Genomic DNA, 18,533 nt, shown 5'->3' with positions numbered 1-18,533 from the left:
AATAACAAAACATTTTGGCTTCCTGTCCTAATCCCATAATAAATAAAACTGCACATAGTAAAACCGGTTAAAATTCAAAACAGAACAGTTCTTTGGTTTCTTTCTCTCATTCGTAGATCATGAATGCTTCAGCAAAACCATGTGAAACGCAGATCAAAGAGATTGTGGAGCAATTTGCCAAGTAGGTGCAACACAATTGAATTTACACAGAAATTGCTGTTAGCACGTCATTACACTGAAGGATGGTATATTGAGAGGCGCAGCGAGCAGCGGTAAATGAATCAGTTTGGGGCGAACGCAGCTGAATGATTTAGCGCTCTACGACTACTTTCGCGTCACTGTAGAGTCGATATTACAGTTTGTTGAATTCATCCTGTAGGTAATCATTGCAGGGTCCAAGAGGATTAGTTATCACTCAATGTTATAGTATTTTTTACGGACGACCTGTGGATTGTAAGAGAAGAAGCAGCGTTTGGTAAGAAACATTGGAATGGGGTACCTAGTCGAGACAGTTTTCAATTTGGCTGTAAAATGGAATCAATAAATTATCAGTCAATTAAGTGTGTTCATTCATTCACCATCGTCCTCAGTCCTCATTGCCAAAACAAAATCTTATGGTAGAGTCGCGTCTTGAACGCTCACGTAGAGTAGGACTACTAGGGTCTTCATTAAGAACCTACCCTATTTTTGGTGTAAACTCTCAGAATTCCAATATAGAGAGGACTATATTGGACACTGACATTTGACTGTGACATCACAGTGCTCCAATCATGATGTATGGTATCCGCTTCTCTTACTAGGTACACTCCAATATTAGTGTTACAACCGCGGCGGGCAAACAGGCAAAAACGTGTCTCGCACTGCTCACTAGCATTGAATCCAGTGATTAATTGGAAATAATTGAAAAGCCATGAGAAGTATCCATTATCTTGTAAGTGGCCGTAACAATTGTAACGTTAGCTTTGTTAAAGGTGTGGGCTAAAAACCGCGCGTGGTTGCTATTAATGTTGAATAATAGTTAATTAGGCACTTATTATTAGGTATTTACATGAAATAATAATGTGTGTAAACTGTAAAGGGCATAAAAAGATTCAAACAAAAAATAAAGTTCTCACCTTCAATGCATCAATTAATTAGGTGTTTGATTTTAAACCTAGTCCTTTTTATAAACTACTAGCTTTCCGCCTGCGGCCGCCTCGCCCGGGGTTTTCCCGGATTTTTCTTGCCGTAAAAACCATCCTTGGACTTTTTACGAACATTTAAAAAAAGAATTGGTAAAATCGGTCCAAGCGGTGTTGAGTTATGCGCTTACCAACGCATTTTGCGAATTATTTTTATATTAAGTAAAGATTTATTAAAAAATCACTAAAATAATATTTAAATGGATCTTTTTAGATATCTCTTTTTTGCGATAATTGACCATAACCTGTCATAATTTTACCCCCTCAATTAGATTTCGAATCGTTCTGCCCCTCTAAGACAAGACAGCGTAACTCCGGTGGTTGTCGCAGGACATTCAACAGAACAAAGGACTCATCGTACGCTTCCGTCGATAAACTATGAAATAATTATAAAATCACACGGTTCGACGGAAGACCCAGCTTGGATAGAATAGCCAGTTCAATCAGAACGTAACGATTTAGTAGTTACTTCCTGATTAACACTATTTAGCAAGTAGAAGTAGGAAGTATTTTAGTTAGTTTCATGGTTTCGATGCTACTCGTTCGTGACTTTAAGCAAGAAGTATCCTACTTGACAATTTACTCAGAGATGGTAAACGAGACCCTTAGCAATAACTTATTAAACCGACGTAGCTAGCCACGAAAATTAACTATTTAAATGAGATTATTCGTAGACCTGTAGTTACTGTCTGTAAAGCTTTGGGCATCATCGTTATCTTGTAGGGACAGTAAAAACTAGAAGAAAGCAGACAAAAGAAAAACAGGATAGGACATCAGTTCAGTCAACTTCAGTTAGACGAAGACCTTGTGCTGGTCTCAGCGCATTCAGCGGATCCAAAAACATAATGATCTAATCGATGTTAGAACGTTTTGGCGATTGTTTGAAAGGAAGACTGTTACTTTTGTGCTGTGCAGTTACATAGCATGACCCTTGCTTATTAGAGGACAACACCTCGGTCACAGTGGGTGCCCGATAAGCTGTCATTTTGTGACGTAACTGCCAATTTGCGTGTAATTTCTTCATGTGTGGCGGTCCTTTCATTACTTGACATACAGAAACTACAGCAATTGATCTGTTTCCGCTTTTATTTCCATCGCAATAAGGCACAAAGTGGCAATTGGTTGAAGATCTAAAGCTGACACACGCCGCCGCAGCCGACGTGATCCCACGGGTATTGGTGACGATCTTGGTTTTGATGGCAGCTGACCCCTTCAGTCAATATTCTGTCTGCTCCTTACTTGTATCAAATATTTGAGATCGAAGGCTTTGATCGAGACTAAGAAATGTTTTGGAGAATTTGCTAACCGAATTATCGTAGTTGGTCTGACTCTACATACTTGTATTTAAATTTTCCTGATGGATTACAAACTATCCATGAATATTGACTTTTACTGGCAGTGGAGGTGAGGTCGCAGGGTCTCCTGGTCACACAGAAGTTACACACGGCTGACTGTCACTAGTGGGAGATATAAATGAAGTACATGTCCCAATGTGTTATTCATAGCTGGGCACCGTTAATCAAATAGTTAACTTCGTTAATCGTTAAACCGTTAATAAAAAAATTAACTTCGTTAAACGTTAAAACGTCACATTTCGCAAGATTTAACGCAAGTTAACGTTAATCGTTAATCCGTTAACACATGATAATAAAACGAAAAAAATAATTGTATGCAAGGTTCAAATAATTTCGAAAGCTTGTATCGCGCATGGAATTTATTCCTCTTTTATGTTTGCGCTACAAGCTTTCCAAATTATTTGAACCTTGCATAAGTACAATTATTTTTTTCGTTTTAGTACAACTGCATTTCAGAATAAAATCTTGTTTTTAAAAAAGTTTTTTAATTACTATAATTTTATTTTACACTTTTTAGTAGTATCACAGAATAATAATAAGTACTACGTACAGAAGTTTTACTTCGCGAAGGTATTTAAAAAAATGTATGCTCAATGACATTAACAATATGGTGTAATTTAGCCTGTCTCAAGAGTCAAGCACCATTTTGTTGACAAACGTCAGTGATCGGCACTGCGCCGAAGCTATAGGGCTGACTTCGGTAAAATGTGACGTGAGGTGCCAAACTGCGGAAAATGGCGGAGGAAATTACATGATTTAGCATGAATTATCATGAATAATATACAGGGTGACNAAATGCCCTGAAAAGGGCCTACTTACAATTATAATAGCAGTGTGGGCTAGTGGTCCGACGATCTGGTGAAGGTCGCGGGAAGTAGGTATCTGGATGCGAGCGGCGCAGAATCGGTCGTTGAGAAATCCTTAGGGGAGGCCTTTTTCCAGCTGTGGATGTTATTGAACTGATGAAACGAACGAATAACAAAACATTTTGGCTTCCTGTCCTAATCCCATAATAAATAAAACTGCACATAGTAAAACCGGTTAAAATTCAAAACAGAACAGCTCTTTGGTTTCTTTCTCTCATTCGTAGATCATGAATGCTTCAGCAAAACCATGTGAAACGCAGATCAAAGAGATTGTGGAGCAATTTGCCAAGTAGGTGCAACACAATTGAATTTACACAGAAATTGCTGTTAGCACGTCATTACACTGAAGGATGGTATATTGAGAGGCGCAGCGAGCAGCGGTAAATGAATCAGTTTGGGGCGAACGCAGCTGAATGATTTAGCGCTCTACGACTACTTTCGCGTCACTGTAGAGTCGATATTACAGTTTGTTGAATTCATTCTGTAGGTAATCATTGCAGGGTCCAAGAGGATTAGTTATCACTCAATGTTATAGTATTTTTTACGGACGACCTGTGGATTGTAAGAGAAGAAGCAGCGTTTGGTAAGAAACATTGGAATGGGGTACCTAGTCGAGACAGTTTTCAATTTGGCTGTAAAATGGAATCAATAAATTATCAGTCAATTAAGTGTGTTCATTCATTCACCATCGTCCTCAGTCCTCATTGCCAAAACAAAATCTTATGGTAGAGTCGCGTCTTGAACGCTCACGTAGAGTAGGACTACTAGGGTCTTCATTAAGAACCTNTTCGGCACTATTTCTTACAATATCACGACTCACGTAAAATCACAGTAGAACTTTCAAAACTGAGTTGTGTACCACAAGTATAACTTTTTAGAAACACGTTTTATGAATTAAATTTTCATTTTACCGAAATAAAATAAACAAAAGCTTGAAAATCCAATGAAGTTCACAGCTGAGCGACTGACAGCCAGAGCGAATGTCAATGTGACAGATGTCAAAGCTGTACGTTCCGTTCTACATTATTAGAAAATCAAATCATAAAATTCTTTCTTTTCTCGCAATGCAATATCAAACTTATGTTGTTATGGTAATTTTATAGCATAAAAATTCCTAGTTATTTTAAGAGTTAATAAAAAACTTGATCTAAGTTAATAGTCGCATCTCAAACTAATTTTTAAAATAACTTGAAAAAAAAAACGGCATTGCCTATGTCTCAGGTGGTCTCAGGTGCCTAGGGTAGGTGGTGAGAACGGTCTCGGGGTCGTGGGTTCGATTCCTACGTACCTAGGCAATTCCTTTTTTTTTAAGTTATTTTAAAATTGCAATAAGTACCTACCTACTCTCATTGTGATAATATTGATAACTAAGTAGGGTCTCAAAAATATCACTCCTTGTCGCCGTTAATGTATAAATTACCCGTTTATTTTCTATTATCCAGCACATAATGTGCTGCACATTGGTAACAGTTTTACAAGCATAATAGCCGTTAAAATATTAGGTTCTATTTACTTAATATTCAATAAAATAATTTTAGCTGGATATGTCTTGGAACTCCTGGAAATAGAGAACAAAAATCTGCCACGCTTATTTAATTTTAATGTCAGTTTTCCTTTTGGAGTGCATAGATAAGATAGTTTACGCTAAGAACTATCAAAAGAAGGAGGTTTCCAGCATACACTTTACAGCATTAGGTAGGTATTTTTTGTTGATCGCCATTTAACACTAAGCGACCGAGAACGTTTTATAACCTCTAATTGTGCTGTATTTTATTACTGCCTCGCACTGGTGAAGTCGTGGAGTCGAAACGAATGACACTCATTGAGTTTTATGGAGGGCGAATTTTGAACGAACGCGATACTCGTGTCGTGAGCTCCACGTTAACGTAACATAACGTAACGTTAGAGTTACAAACAAGTATAGAAACAGCCCAGCAGGTTAAGTTTAAATGTACAGTTGACAGCACATCAGACTATACATTTTCCTTGAAAATTATCTCCTTTTACAACTTTACATAAATGCCTCAGTCTCTACCTCAAACACTTCATATAACTAGGTAGGTACTCATAAATTATTTTATGGCACACAACACAATACTGGAGTTCAAAAGGCGAACTGAATGCCACGAGGCATTCTCTTCCAGTCAACCTTTGGGCCCAACAATTTTGCCAAATTATCTTGCGACATCGGCATCGGCATCGGCATCTATTATGCGTATAAGTAATCATGCGATTTTGTAGTATGCAAAGGTATTCATAGATAGATATAAAAGGATCTTATAATTTATTTGAATTCTAAATGTTTTTGTAGGTCAAATATTTCTTGGGTCTAATTTTGGTCCGGTTGGGAAAGCGACTCAATTAATTGATAGCAGTAAAAAGGTTCGTGTAACCTCTCCAAACGTGGACCTAAGAAATATTGTCTGTTTGTTTATTCAAGATACAACTTTACCACCGTCAAGTAGGTATAATTGACTTCTTCGACGGAACACAAATAAGTGTTAGCAGGTTTAATTACATTACACGCTGTAACAACCGTAATTATGCCAAACCGTAATGCTAATATGGGACCTGCAAGTAGTGGCGTGCTTGTTCTTATATGACCACTCCATTTGTTGACCTTTGCCAAGTGAATTCCTATTTGATTGGCGACGTTTTACAAGCGGACTGGCCTGTTAATGTAGGTACCTATATGTCAATAATGATGGTAGCTAACTTAAAATAAAGTGTTTTTTAAACAAAATTTTATCCAATGACTGCTTTTCATCCTTCTTTATCCCCACAATAAATAACAGTAATTAAGATACTACAGTTAAAATGAATACATCTTTAACTTAAATCTGAAAGAATTCCAATTTTAGTGTAGGGCAAGATATTTGAGACGTGTTTAAGTGTGGGCTAGTGGTCCGACGATCTGGTGAAGGTCGCGGGAAGTAGGTATCTGGATGCGAGCGGCGCAGAATCGGTCGTTGAGAAATCCTTAGGGGAGGCCTTTTTCCAGCTGTGGATGTTATTGAACTGATGAAACGAACGAATAACAAAACATTTTGGCTTCCTGTCCTAATCCCATAATAAATAAAACTGCACATAGTAAAACCGGTTAAAATTCAAAACAGAACAGTTCTTTGGTTTCTTTCTCTCATTCGTAGATCATGAATGCTTCAGCAAAACCATGTGAATCGCAGATCAAAGAGATTGTGGAGCAATTTGCCAAGTAGGTGCAACACAATTGAATTTACACAGAAATTGCTGTTAGCACGTCATTACACTGAGGGATGGTATATTAAGAGGCGTAGCGAGCAGCGGTAAAGGAATCAGTTTGGGGCGAACGCAGCTGAACGATTTAGCGCTCTACGACTAATGCTTTAATACTTTCGCGTCACTGTAGAGTCGATATTACAGTTTGTTGAATTCTTCCTGTAGGTAATCATTGCAGGGTCCAAGAGGATTAGTTATCGCTCAATGTTATAGTATTTTTTGCGGACGACTTGTGGATTGTAAGAGAAGAAGCAGCGTTTGGTAAGAAAAATTGGAATGGGGTACCTAGTCGAGACAGTTTTCAATTTGGCTGTAAAATGGAACCAATAAATTATCAGTCAATTAAGTGTGTTCATTCATTCACCATCGTCCTCAGTCCTCATTGCCAAAACAAAATCTTATGGTAGAGTCGCGTCTTGAAAGCTCACGTAGAGTAGGACTACTAGGGTGTTCATTAAGAACATTATTTTTGGTGTAAACTCTCAGAATTCCAATATGGAGAGGACTATATTGGACACTGACATTTGACTGTGACATCACAGTGCTCCAATCATGATGTATGGTATCCGCTTCTCTTACTACCCTCCAATATTAGTGTTACAACCGCGGCGGGCAAACAGACAAAAACGTGTCTCGCACTGCTCACTAGCATTGAATCCAGTGATTAATTGGAAATAATTGAAAAGCCATGAGAAGTATCCATTATCTTGTAAGTGGCCGTAACAATTGTAACGTTAGCTTTGTTAATGGTGTGGGCTAAAAACCGCGCGTGGTTACTATTAATGTTGAATAATAGCTATTAATTAGGTACTTATTATTAGGTATTTTACATAAAATAATAATGTGTGTAAACTGCAAAGGGCATAAAAAGATTCAAACAAAAAATAAAATTCTCACCTTCACCGCATCTATTAATTAGGTGTTGGATTTTAAACCTAGTCCTTTTTATAAACTACTAGCTTTCCCGACGCGGCTTCGCCCGGGGTTTTCCCGGATTTTTCTTGCCGTAAAAACCATCCTTGGACTTTTTACGAACATTTAAAAAAAGAATTGGTAAAATCGGTCCAAGCGTTGTTAAGTTAAAATGCACTTACCAACACATTTTGCGATTAATTTTATATTAATGATTTATTAAAAAAAAAAATACTTAAATAATATTTAATTAAATGGGTCCTTTTAGATGTCTCTATTTTGCGATAATTGATCATAACCTGTCATAATCGAACCCCCTCAATTAGATTTCGAATCGTTCTGCCCCTCTAAGACAAGACAGCGTAACTCCGGTGGTTGTCGCAGGACATTCAACAGAACAAAGGACTCATCGTACGCTTCCGTCGATAAACTATGAAATAATTATAAAATCACACGGTTCGACGGAAGACCCAGCTTGGATAGAAGAGCCAGTTCAATCAGAACGTAACGATTTAGTAGTTACTTCCTGATTAACACTATTTAGCAAGTCAAAGTAGGAAGTATTTTAGTTAGTATCATGGTTTCGATGCTACTCGTTCGTGACTAAGCAAAAAGCAAGCAGCTTACTAGACAATTTACTCAGAGATGGTGAACGAGGCCCTAAGCAATAACTTAAATTCTTAAACCATCGTAGCTAGCCACGAAAATTACTATTAGTATTAGAAGAGATTATTCGTAGACCTGTAGTTACTGTCTGTCAAGCTTTGGGCATCATCATCTTATAGGGGCAGTAAAAACAAGAAAAAGCAGACACAAGAAAAATAAAATAGGACATCAGTTCAGTCAGCTCCAGTCAGACGAAGACTTTGCGCTAGTCTCAGCGCATTCAGCGGATCCAAAAACATAATGATCTAATCGATGTTAGAACGTTTTGGTTTTGGCGATTGTTTGAAAGGTAGACTGTTACTTTTGCGCTGTGCAGTTACATAGCATGACCCTTGCTTATTAGAGGACAACACCTCGGTCACAGTGGGTGCCCGATAAGCTGTCATTTTGTGACGCAACTGCCAATTTGCGTGTAATTTCTTCATGTGTGTGTGTCCTTTCATTACTTGAAGCACAGAAACTACAGCAATTGATCTGTTTCCGCTTTTAATACCATCGCAATAAGGCACAAAGTGGCAATTGGTTGAAGATCTAAAGCTGACATACGCCGCCGCAGCCGACGGGATCCCACGGGTATTGGTGACGATCTTGGTTTTGATGGCAACTGACCCCTTCAGTCAATATTCTGTCTGCTCCTTACTTGTAACAAATATTTGAGATCGAAGGCTTTGATCAAGACAATGTAATGTTTTGGAGAATTTACTAACCTAATTATCATAGTTGGTTTGACTCTCTACCTACTTGTCTGTAGATTTTCCTGAGGGCTTACAAAATATCCGTGAATTTTGACAAATTTTACTGGAATTGGAGATGAGGCCGCAGGTTCTCCTGGTCACAGAGGTGTTACACCCGTGGACTCGCCTGGCTGTGACAAGTGGCTGACTCTTAAATGAAGGCCATGTCCTTATGTCTCATTACAGATGTACTTAGTTATTTTTTTAATATCCTAAAGGGAATTGAGCCGTAATTAAATCATTGACAAAAATTCCCACTATAATTGATCCCTAAGTTTTAACAACAAATATGTTTTGTTGGTGCAACTTAAGTGTTCAGGTTCACACANCCCAGCTCAATCGGTTGAGGAAAACTGGTCTTAAATTCAGTTGCAAGAGTTGTCCCACACATACTAACAAGAAAGTGTCGTTAGTGATCTGGTTACAAAAACTGTTGTTTTGGGTTCTGGAAGTTCTGGAAGCCCGAACGTACTTGTCAGAACGCGTTTTTCTAGCGTTTTTCAGCGTGCCTGCTGTATCTTTTTGGTAAATAGTAGGTACTGGAATAACGATTAACGGACTTAGGATAATTTAACGGAAGTTAACGAGTCCGTTAACATTTTTTTAAGTTAACTTAAAAGTTAATCCGTTAATAGAAATGTTAACTTCGTTAATTAACGATTAACGGATTAACGAGTTAATGCCCAGCTATGGTGTTATTGCAGATGTAGGTAAAATGTTTTATTTTTTAATATTCTAAAGAGTTTTTGAGAATTAGACTCTGGAATTGAGCCAAAATTAAATTATTGATAGATATTCCCTCTAAACTTGATCGCTTAAATTCTAAAAGAAGTAGGTAATACAAATATGTTTTGTTGGTGCAACTTAAGTAGGTATACAGGTTCACACACCATTCATTCGGTACCCCTCTTTGTCCAAGCCATTGGAACGCGACAGCCCTGAGCGGTAATATCGATAATATCATTAGTCGATTTATAACAAAATGATCTGTCCGCATTGTAATCGATTCCCATGACATGTGGCATTGAGCGCGGGCGAAGGCGCGGGCGCAGAGGCGACATAAGGCTTGCAGTCCAGCAAAGGAAACTAATATCGAAATAGTACTGTAACTGTAGCAATAATTTTCATAATTATATTAACAACGTTAAAAGAAAGTGATGATCAGGCTGAAGGTGGAAGCGAGCTTCACCCGGAATCCTCAATCACAGACCTCTTGCCTCCAACAGCTGGAACACAACAATATTGTTAACATTGTTGTTATGACGCTAGACTTACGTAAGATGCTGATAGCGAGCTAGGCAAGAAAATTGTGCCCCTACTGAGAATTAAACCTCGCACCTCTGGGTCTGAAGCAAGTGGTCTTACCACTAGTCCACAGAGGCGGTTATTAGCATATACTAGGATGCTAAAAGTGTACAACAAGCTTTACGCCGCGGCCCGCTGCGCGCGCGCAATCGGCCGGAACCGCGCGTAAATCGACTGTCGAGACTGAAGAAATCCGGAAATGTACGATGTTAATATGCGTGTAATTTTAACACAATGCCCCTTCGGGTGGGAATGGCCGAGCTTCTGAACCAAACCCACTAAATTAAATGCACTGTTGCACTTTGTGCTGGTTAAAATTTGGTGCTACAAGATCATTTCGAAAGCAAGCGGCAAACTCTCGCTCATGAAGGATGCCGCACATGCTCGTTTATCTACCACTATTACTAAAGATAAGCCTAACCCATGACTAACAGGGTAGTGGACACCCTTTGACATAAGTACTTTTTGGAAGTGGTCACACTTAAAACGGGACGCTCCCATAGATTTTGCATGAACATATTATGGTGACATCAGGTATTTATGTAGGTCGCAAACGCAATTTGACTGACAATTGATTAAGTTCAAAGCTAGGTTTTACTAAAATCTAACTTTTCAGCCAATTGAAAACTAAGTCCTTATACCTGTGTTGATGAGATGCAAATGCAAATGAAACTGACCGCGGAAAATAAATCACGCAAAATAAATGTAATTCTTTAAGAAAACCACGGAGGGTTACCGCAAAATTTCCAATCCCAACGCCCCAGCAATCGTTCAAATATTGCCGCGATCTGATACAGCCCCAAATAAGCCACTGAATCAAATTGTCAGCTATACAAATCTCATTTCGGAGGTCTGGATTACGCGCGGAAGGAACATTTAAAACAATGATAAGATCGCCGGGGCTCCGATGTGATCCCCGAATCAATATTGGGGATCAAACGGCGTAGGTGGACGGAGCCGATCTTTATAGAGGGGCAATTGTCCCCTCGGCAGATGAAACAGATATTCTAAAAGAAAACGATATGTTTTTGTTTCATTAGCAATGTTTTGTTCGTGATATTTGAAATCAATGCGTTTTTATTTTATTGAGACAATCAAAATTAATTAATTAAGTACCTAATTAGTAGCAAAGTTGTAATTCAATATTCGACAGTTAACAGACAGATGAATTGACGTTCCTAAAACGAATATAGGCCTATTCATGCATTGATCGACATCATTAAAAATTCATGTTGCCCATATTTCAAGTTCAAAATAAGAGACGTTCATTGCACTCATTCTAAAGTCGTATTATCCTCTCCACCAGATCTCATCCAGCCCCTATAAGAAATCGGTTCGCCTCGGAGATAAATATATAATCTTAATATAATTCGTCGCAAACGAATCTGCCCTCGCCCCTATTGACTCTCTCGGCTGGCTGGTTTGGTCATGCCGGGGACAGCGTGATGGAGCGGCGTCGTGGATACCAGCGAGCGATGTCTTGGGGTGAGTGGAAACGACAGCAGATTCGGGGTGAATGGGATGTGACGCACGAATGGTGTCCGCGCGTTGCGGCTGATGTGTGATTTGCGTGAGCTTTTTTTATTAAGGCACGCACATTAATGGCCAGTGTCAAGTAAAATAATGTTTTGACAATAGAAATTAAACGAATGCGTGACAGCTCTCGCTTCCCTTGAGATTCAGTAAAGTTGTGGCGCTTTATTGAGACCTCAAGCGAACTTTTTGAGAAAACTTGAAATTATGGTGCATTTTCCTAGCATTTTCAGGCATTAGGTGTTAATATAATAGTAAATAATCACAAACAATTATTTGATAATGCTCTAGTATTATTCAGCACAGAGTTAAACTAATACTTCCTTACAATATAATCAACAGCAACAAAACGGAACGGCATTAGTCTCAAAATCGCATTACTCTTCGAATGTCGGAAATCGGCTCATAAAATATTTCTGGACCAGCCTGCGTTGACCCCTGCCCTTACAGCGGGAAGCCCTGGGCAGGTGTGGAGTGAGGAGAGATCGCGGGGGATGGGAGGTCTGGTTATGGTGGTGCTTGAAGTGGCAGACGGTCAGTGTTCAATTGATATTAATGGCATTACAACACCTGGTCGCAAGCGGGTGTGATGTGCGACGGGTTCACATGTAGGCGAATTTATTCAATGTTGTCGATCAGCACATCAAAATTATATGTTTTGGTTGCAAAAATGCAAAGTAGCACCTATTACGATCGCGTAGATACCAACTACATTGTTAAGATTTATTTGCTTTCACCTGTTCCCTGTATAAATGCTTGCAGCCACCATTTACAATTAATTTAGGGTTTTATCATTTAACAGTACTTACATAGTTTAGACTTTTCTTCTACCTACCTACTGAAGTAGTTTGGACTTTTCTCTACGAGTACCTACATAGAGTTTCAATACAGCATTAAATTGGTAGTGATATCGTCCTGCCTACGCCAGCCCTCAATACGTTTTAAAATAATTTATTTTAAAAAGGCTTTCTCCCATTCGAAAACTTATTGATATGAATAGTTTATGAGCATATCTACATGATTTTAGAGCTAAGCATAACACTTAAGCTGCTCGCTGATTAAGCATAGTGGCCGTACAAATTTGTCAATAGATAGGCCAAGTATAAAAAAATAAAATAAAGTTAAAAAACAATCAGCAACATATAATCCCCCGCGTACCGCTGGATAGGTACCGGGTGATTACTGCAATATTAAAGTAGCGCTAACGTCTCCATCGGCACCTGATGCTTCCGATACGCCATTACTGGCGACAAACAAACGGACAGAACGACGTTTTATCGAGTGTAGATCATTGAACCGTTTAAACGCTTTAACTACACTTAGTTTTTAGTAGAAAAAATATGTTTAGAGAATTTCATTTCATAAGCTGGCATTTCTAAATAAAAGTATCAGAGGTGTGGATTAAAACTTTTTTTTTTTCAATTACACGTGTGTTTCTATGTTGTAGTTCGTGTTAATTACTGTTCAATTAAAAGCTTTTAGGATAAAAGCTCATGTGAACTTGATTATGATTATGAAAATAAAAAGAATTATTTTTGTGAAATGGTTTTCACAAAGTGAGGCTAAATAGAACGATTAGTTGTAGAGCAGGGAGATACTTGGAAAATTTATACTATCCATAAGCAAAGCTTGTAGGTACCAAAAAACTATGAATACCTATATTCATAGTAGGTAATTTTTTTTAGTATGCTTAGAAAACACTCACGATTTTAATAAAACAACAGAATACCTATTTAGCACACAAATGTTTTTCTGTCCAAGGATCGAACCTGCGATCTACGCAAATCGCTAGAGGCGACTGTCTAATGGTGCGGCCACACTGGGCGAATGGGCTCGCGCGACAAATTCGTCATCTTGCTCACTCAAGGGNGGATGTGACGCACGAATGGTGTCCGCGCATTGCGGCTGATGTGTGATTTGCGTGAGCTTTTTTTTATTAAGGCACGTACATTAATGGCCAGTGTCAAGTAAAATTATGTTCTATTAATGACAATTAGGAATGTGTGCGTAAAAGCTCTCGCTTCCCTTGAGTTTCAGTAAAGTTGTGGCACTTTACTGAGACCTCACGCGAACTTTTTGAGAAAACTTGAAATGATGGTTCATTTTCAGGCATAAGGTGTTATCACGGAACAATTAATCAAAATGATTGCCTTTGTTAATGTTCTACATTTCGTATTGTCTTACTAATACTTCCTTACAATATAATCAACAGCAACAAAACGGAACGGCATTAGTCTCAAAATCGCATTACTCTTTGTATGTCGGAAATCGGCTCATAAAATATTTCTGGACCAGCCTGCGTTGACCCCTGCCCTTACAGCGGGATGCCCTCGGCAGGTGTGGAGTGAGGAGAGACCGCGGGCGGTGGGAGGTCTGGTTATGGTGGTGCTTGAAGTGGCAGACGGTCAGTGTTCAATTGATATTAATGGCATTACAACACCTGGTCGCAAGCGGGTGTGATGTGCGGCGGGCTCACATGGATGGAGGCGAATTTATTTTCTCTACAGTTGATAGCAAATCAAAATATACGTTTTTGTTGGAAAGTAGCACCTATTACGATCGCGTAGATGCCACATTGTTAAGATTTATTTGCGCTCACCTGTTCACTGTAGGTAACAGGACTATTCCCACCTCTCTTTCCCACCACTGCAACTCCTGTGTAGCCAGGATCTACAGCTTGACCGCCAATAAATACCCAACCAGTGAAGGTCAAGTTTGTCCCGGGGGAAAGTTAAACTGTCATTGGACCCGCAACGAAATTAATCAGAAGAATATAATATGAGGACTTCAAAGTTAAGGTTCGACTAACGGAAATTAGTAAGGTAGAATGTGGTATAATAAGTATAAAAAACAAAATAAAGTTAAAAAAAAACTTAAATACTATCAGCAACATGTACGCCCCCGCGTACCGCTGGATAGGTACTGGGTGATTACTGCAATATTAAAGTAGCGCTAACGTCTCCATCGGCACCTGATGCTTCCGATACTGGCGACAAACAAACGGACAGATAGACGTTTTATCGAGTGTAGATCATTGAACCGTTTAAACGCTTTAACTACACTTAGTTTTTAGTAGAAAAAATATGTTTAGAGAATTTCATTTCATAAGCTGGCATTTAAAATAAAAGTATCAGAGGTGTGGATTAAAACTTTTTTTTTTCAATTACACGTGTGTTTCTATGTTGTAGTTCGTGTTAATTACTGTTCAATTAAAAGCTTTTAGGATAAAAGCTCATGTGAACTTGATTATGAAACTTAAAACAATATTTTTGTGAAATGGTTTTCACAAAGCTTGGTGAGGCTAAATAGAAGGATTAGTTGTAGAGCAGGAAAACACTTTGACAATTTACACTATCTATAAGCAAAGCTTGTAGATACCAAAAGACTATGAATACCTATATTCATAGTAGGTAGGTACCTACATTTTTTTAGTATGCTTAGAAAAACACTCACGATTTTAATAAAACAACAGAATACCTATTTAGCACACAAATGTTTTTCTGTCCAAGGATCGAACCTGCGATCTACGCAAATCGCTAGAGGCGACTGTCTAATGGTGCGGCCACACTGGGCGAATGGGCTCGCGCGACAAATTCGTCATCTTGCTCACTCAAGGGCAGGGTGAGCAGGATGTCGAGATTGCCGCGCGAGCCCGTTCGCCGTGTGGACGCACCATAAACAAGGCAGGCTTTTCTTCACCAGCTCTTCATTATGTTGCGTGGAACTGCGCCGCCTGCGACTACCGTGTTCGGATCCCTATACAATCCGTGCAAAGCAATAGCCTCTTCAGTATCGGAAAGATAACCAGAGTGACGTATCGCCGCGTCACATGCAACACGGCGACGTGACGTGGCGCGTCCGATTCCACACGCGACGTCACTCTATCACTCATCGATTAGCGAAGGAGCGGTGTGGGAAATTAAGATTAAAAAAGCGATAAAGAAAGGCGACACAATTTATAAGGCTTTTCTGGTAGAAAAATGAATGGAAATTCGAGTGGAAAAGCTATTTGATAGAGAAGGCGATATAGTTTATAAAGCTTTGAGTAGAGCACCGATACATAACATTATGGAAATTCTTCTAGCGAGAGTGAAAACATCCGATAAAAGTTATACGGTACTGGAAGACTGGTGGACGGTAAAGATAGCTGCTGAAAGACACTGTGTCAAAAGGTACCGTAAATAAAAGTAATTTTTTGGTCTGTGGTATTCAGCGACGCGGTGGCGCGTCTGATACCACACGCGACGTCACTCTATCACTCATCGATTAGCGAAGTCCAGGAGCGGTGTGGGAATTAAGATCCGTATCGAGTGAAAAAGCGATGAAGACGCCGTACTAGTAGTTTGTAAGGCTTTTCTGGCAGACTATTCGTAGTTGGACGTATTGGATATCTGCTTATAGGCTGTTGCTGTTACAACTCGGAAGATACCATAAGTGCCATAAGTCATCTTTAGGTATACTTTTTTGGTTGCAATCCCAAGGAGATAACTTTGTTAAAAAAATGCATCTCTATTCCTTTTTTTTCGTAGACTTCGTAGCTGTTGACGATTGTAATTACCAGACCGTGAAGAAAGGCAGCATTGATAGCAAGGTTCGAATTTGAAAACGTTAATAAATTATCTCTATATTAACATTAGAGTATCTCACTCTAGTATAGAGTAGGTACCTACTTATCTATCACAGAGTACCAAACTAAGTATTGGCTTTGTGGTATAGTACAGCAAGCGTGCAGACGCTTAACGGCTTCCGATTTCGGCGCGTTGTCACGGACATTAGTCCTGGACAATGCTACGGTGACCATGCGTCGACTTTGCACGAGGATAAATTACACTAAGGTGATGGTACAGAAATGGCTTGAGGCTGGGCAGTGCGGCGTCTAGGACAGCAGTAGGTGCAACAAAAAGTACGTAACTTTTTTCTGATTTCTACTGAAAAATGTTAAAGTCTACTAACTAAAGCTAATATTTTATGAGATCTCTTAAACAAGCGATTACATACATGCAGTTGACTAAAGTTTTATGTGTGGCCTAGTCTGTCATTGGTGGTGACACGTAGGTATTTCTTGTATTTTTTCTGTATTTTTATAACAGTGTCACCCTAATCCACTCGTCCATTAGTCGCAATGGAATGGAGATCTTTATTCGAGCTACACCTACTGTGCCACACGTCAATAACCCATCTGTTAGGAAACTGGACACAATAACTAACCCAGTCACCCCTGAAATAAAGTTCCATTTAGAATAACCGAACGTGTCATTTTTATTGTGCCTCTATTGACTATTGAGGGCGATCTGTTTGGCACTTTAAAGTTAACTAAATTAAAGAGATCAATTTCGTAAACGAAATATTTTCACGTACTTACTTTATTTTAATTTATTTCATCAAAATGAATGATGGCACTAAGTAAGAGTAGATAAAAATTTCTGATCATTAATTTAGCTTATTTTTAATGTTAATTTATTTTCAGTCTGAAGAATATCGTGCAGCTGCTCAACGTGGTCACGTTTTGCATCGGGTGCAATGTTGGGACATAAAATTATAACGATGATTAACTCTATTCCTGAAATTCAAAGTGAAACCTTCAATTTGATCTTAAATCAGATAATTTAGTTATCGTATACGCTTGTAAGTATATCGCATACTCACATGCGAGCGTGTGCTCAAATCGACCCCTTACCACGGACAATGGGCGACATTAATGGTCGGTGGGCGCAAGGTACTTAGCTCGATTCCCTGTCCAAGCACGGCCATGATTTAGGTGCTGCACCCAATTTCGTAATGTGGGCAATAGATGTTTGAATGCCATCAATGTATCAATGTTATTTGAAGTAGATGGCAATTGTTTTGCCTGTTGGACAATAGAACTCCAATGGGGAGGATATGTTTGGAATTATGTTTATTTTTAGGTTTTCTATACATATAATATTTTATTATGGTATGTATTGTGCCAAATAAACTTATATTCATTCATGCAGTGTCTAAGTAAGGAAGGTTTGAATCTTGTACAGGGCAAAAATAATGACAGTGTAGAGATTGAACACACTTTATCCTGCATCACATAAGATAAGAAAAGAAAAAGATAGATAGATGTAGAGCATATTCTTACCTGTATGTTTATTCGTGTCTTTCGGTGTAATATAAATTCTACTTCATTTGGAGCCGTGAAATTAGTAAGATGGTGCATTATTATGGATCTCGTGCCTTTGTTTTACTTAGTTCTCTTCTATTTCATAGTGACAATACTAGGTAACTTAACCAATCTTCGACCCTGAAATAAAAAATACGTGTTAGCGTTTAGGAAATAACAACTTAGATGAACACGAAAGTTGGGAACGACAAAAGCACAGCTCGCGTGTGAGGACTCGCTTTGTATAATGAGATTCTGATTGTTTTTCTGGTCTACGCGGGGCGCGCATTTTGGTAGCACTAGGGGTCCGTAGTGAAATCGAAAATTTCAAGAAAACTCATAAGTGCAAGGAGACTTGGTGCAACTCTAACATAGGGTTTTACCATCTCATTTACCATCTCGATTTCTCAAACTAATTTAAGAGGTAATTCTACAAAAAAGAATACATCGTATTACAAAAAATAATTTCTCTCTCTTGCTTCAGGAATTACATTCGTTAATTTAGTCATAGTCTTATTATAATAGCTCTATTATAGAGACGAGCAACTTATCTGCTACAACTTTTGGTAATAGTGAATGCTGTCTGATGAGTGAAA

Source organism: Ostrinia furnacalis, unplaced genomic scaffold (genome assembly GCF_004193835.3).
Source record: "Ostrinia furnacalis isolate ACB-3 unplaced genomic scaffold, ASM419383v2 OfSCF4162, whole genome shotgun sequence".
NCBI classification, from domain to species: Eukaryota; Metazoa; Arthropoda; class Insecta; order Lepidoptera; family Crambidae; genus Ostrinia; species Ostrinia furnacalis.
Note: the sequence above shows the minus strand (reverse complement) of the source record.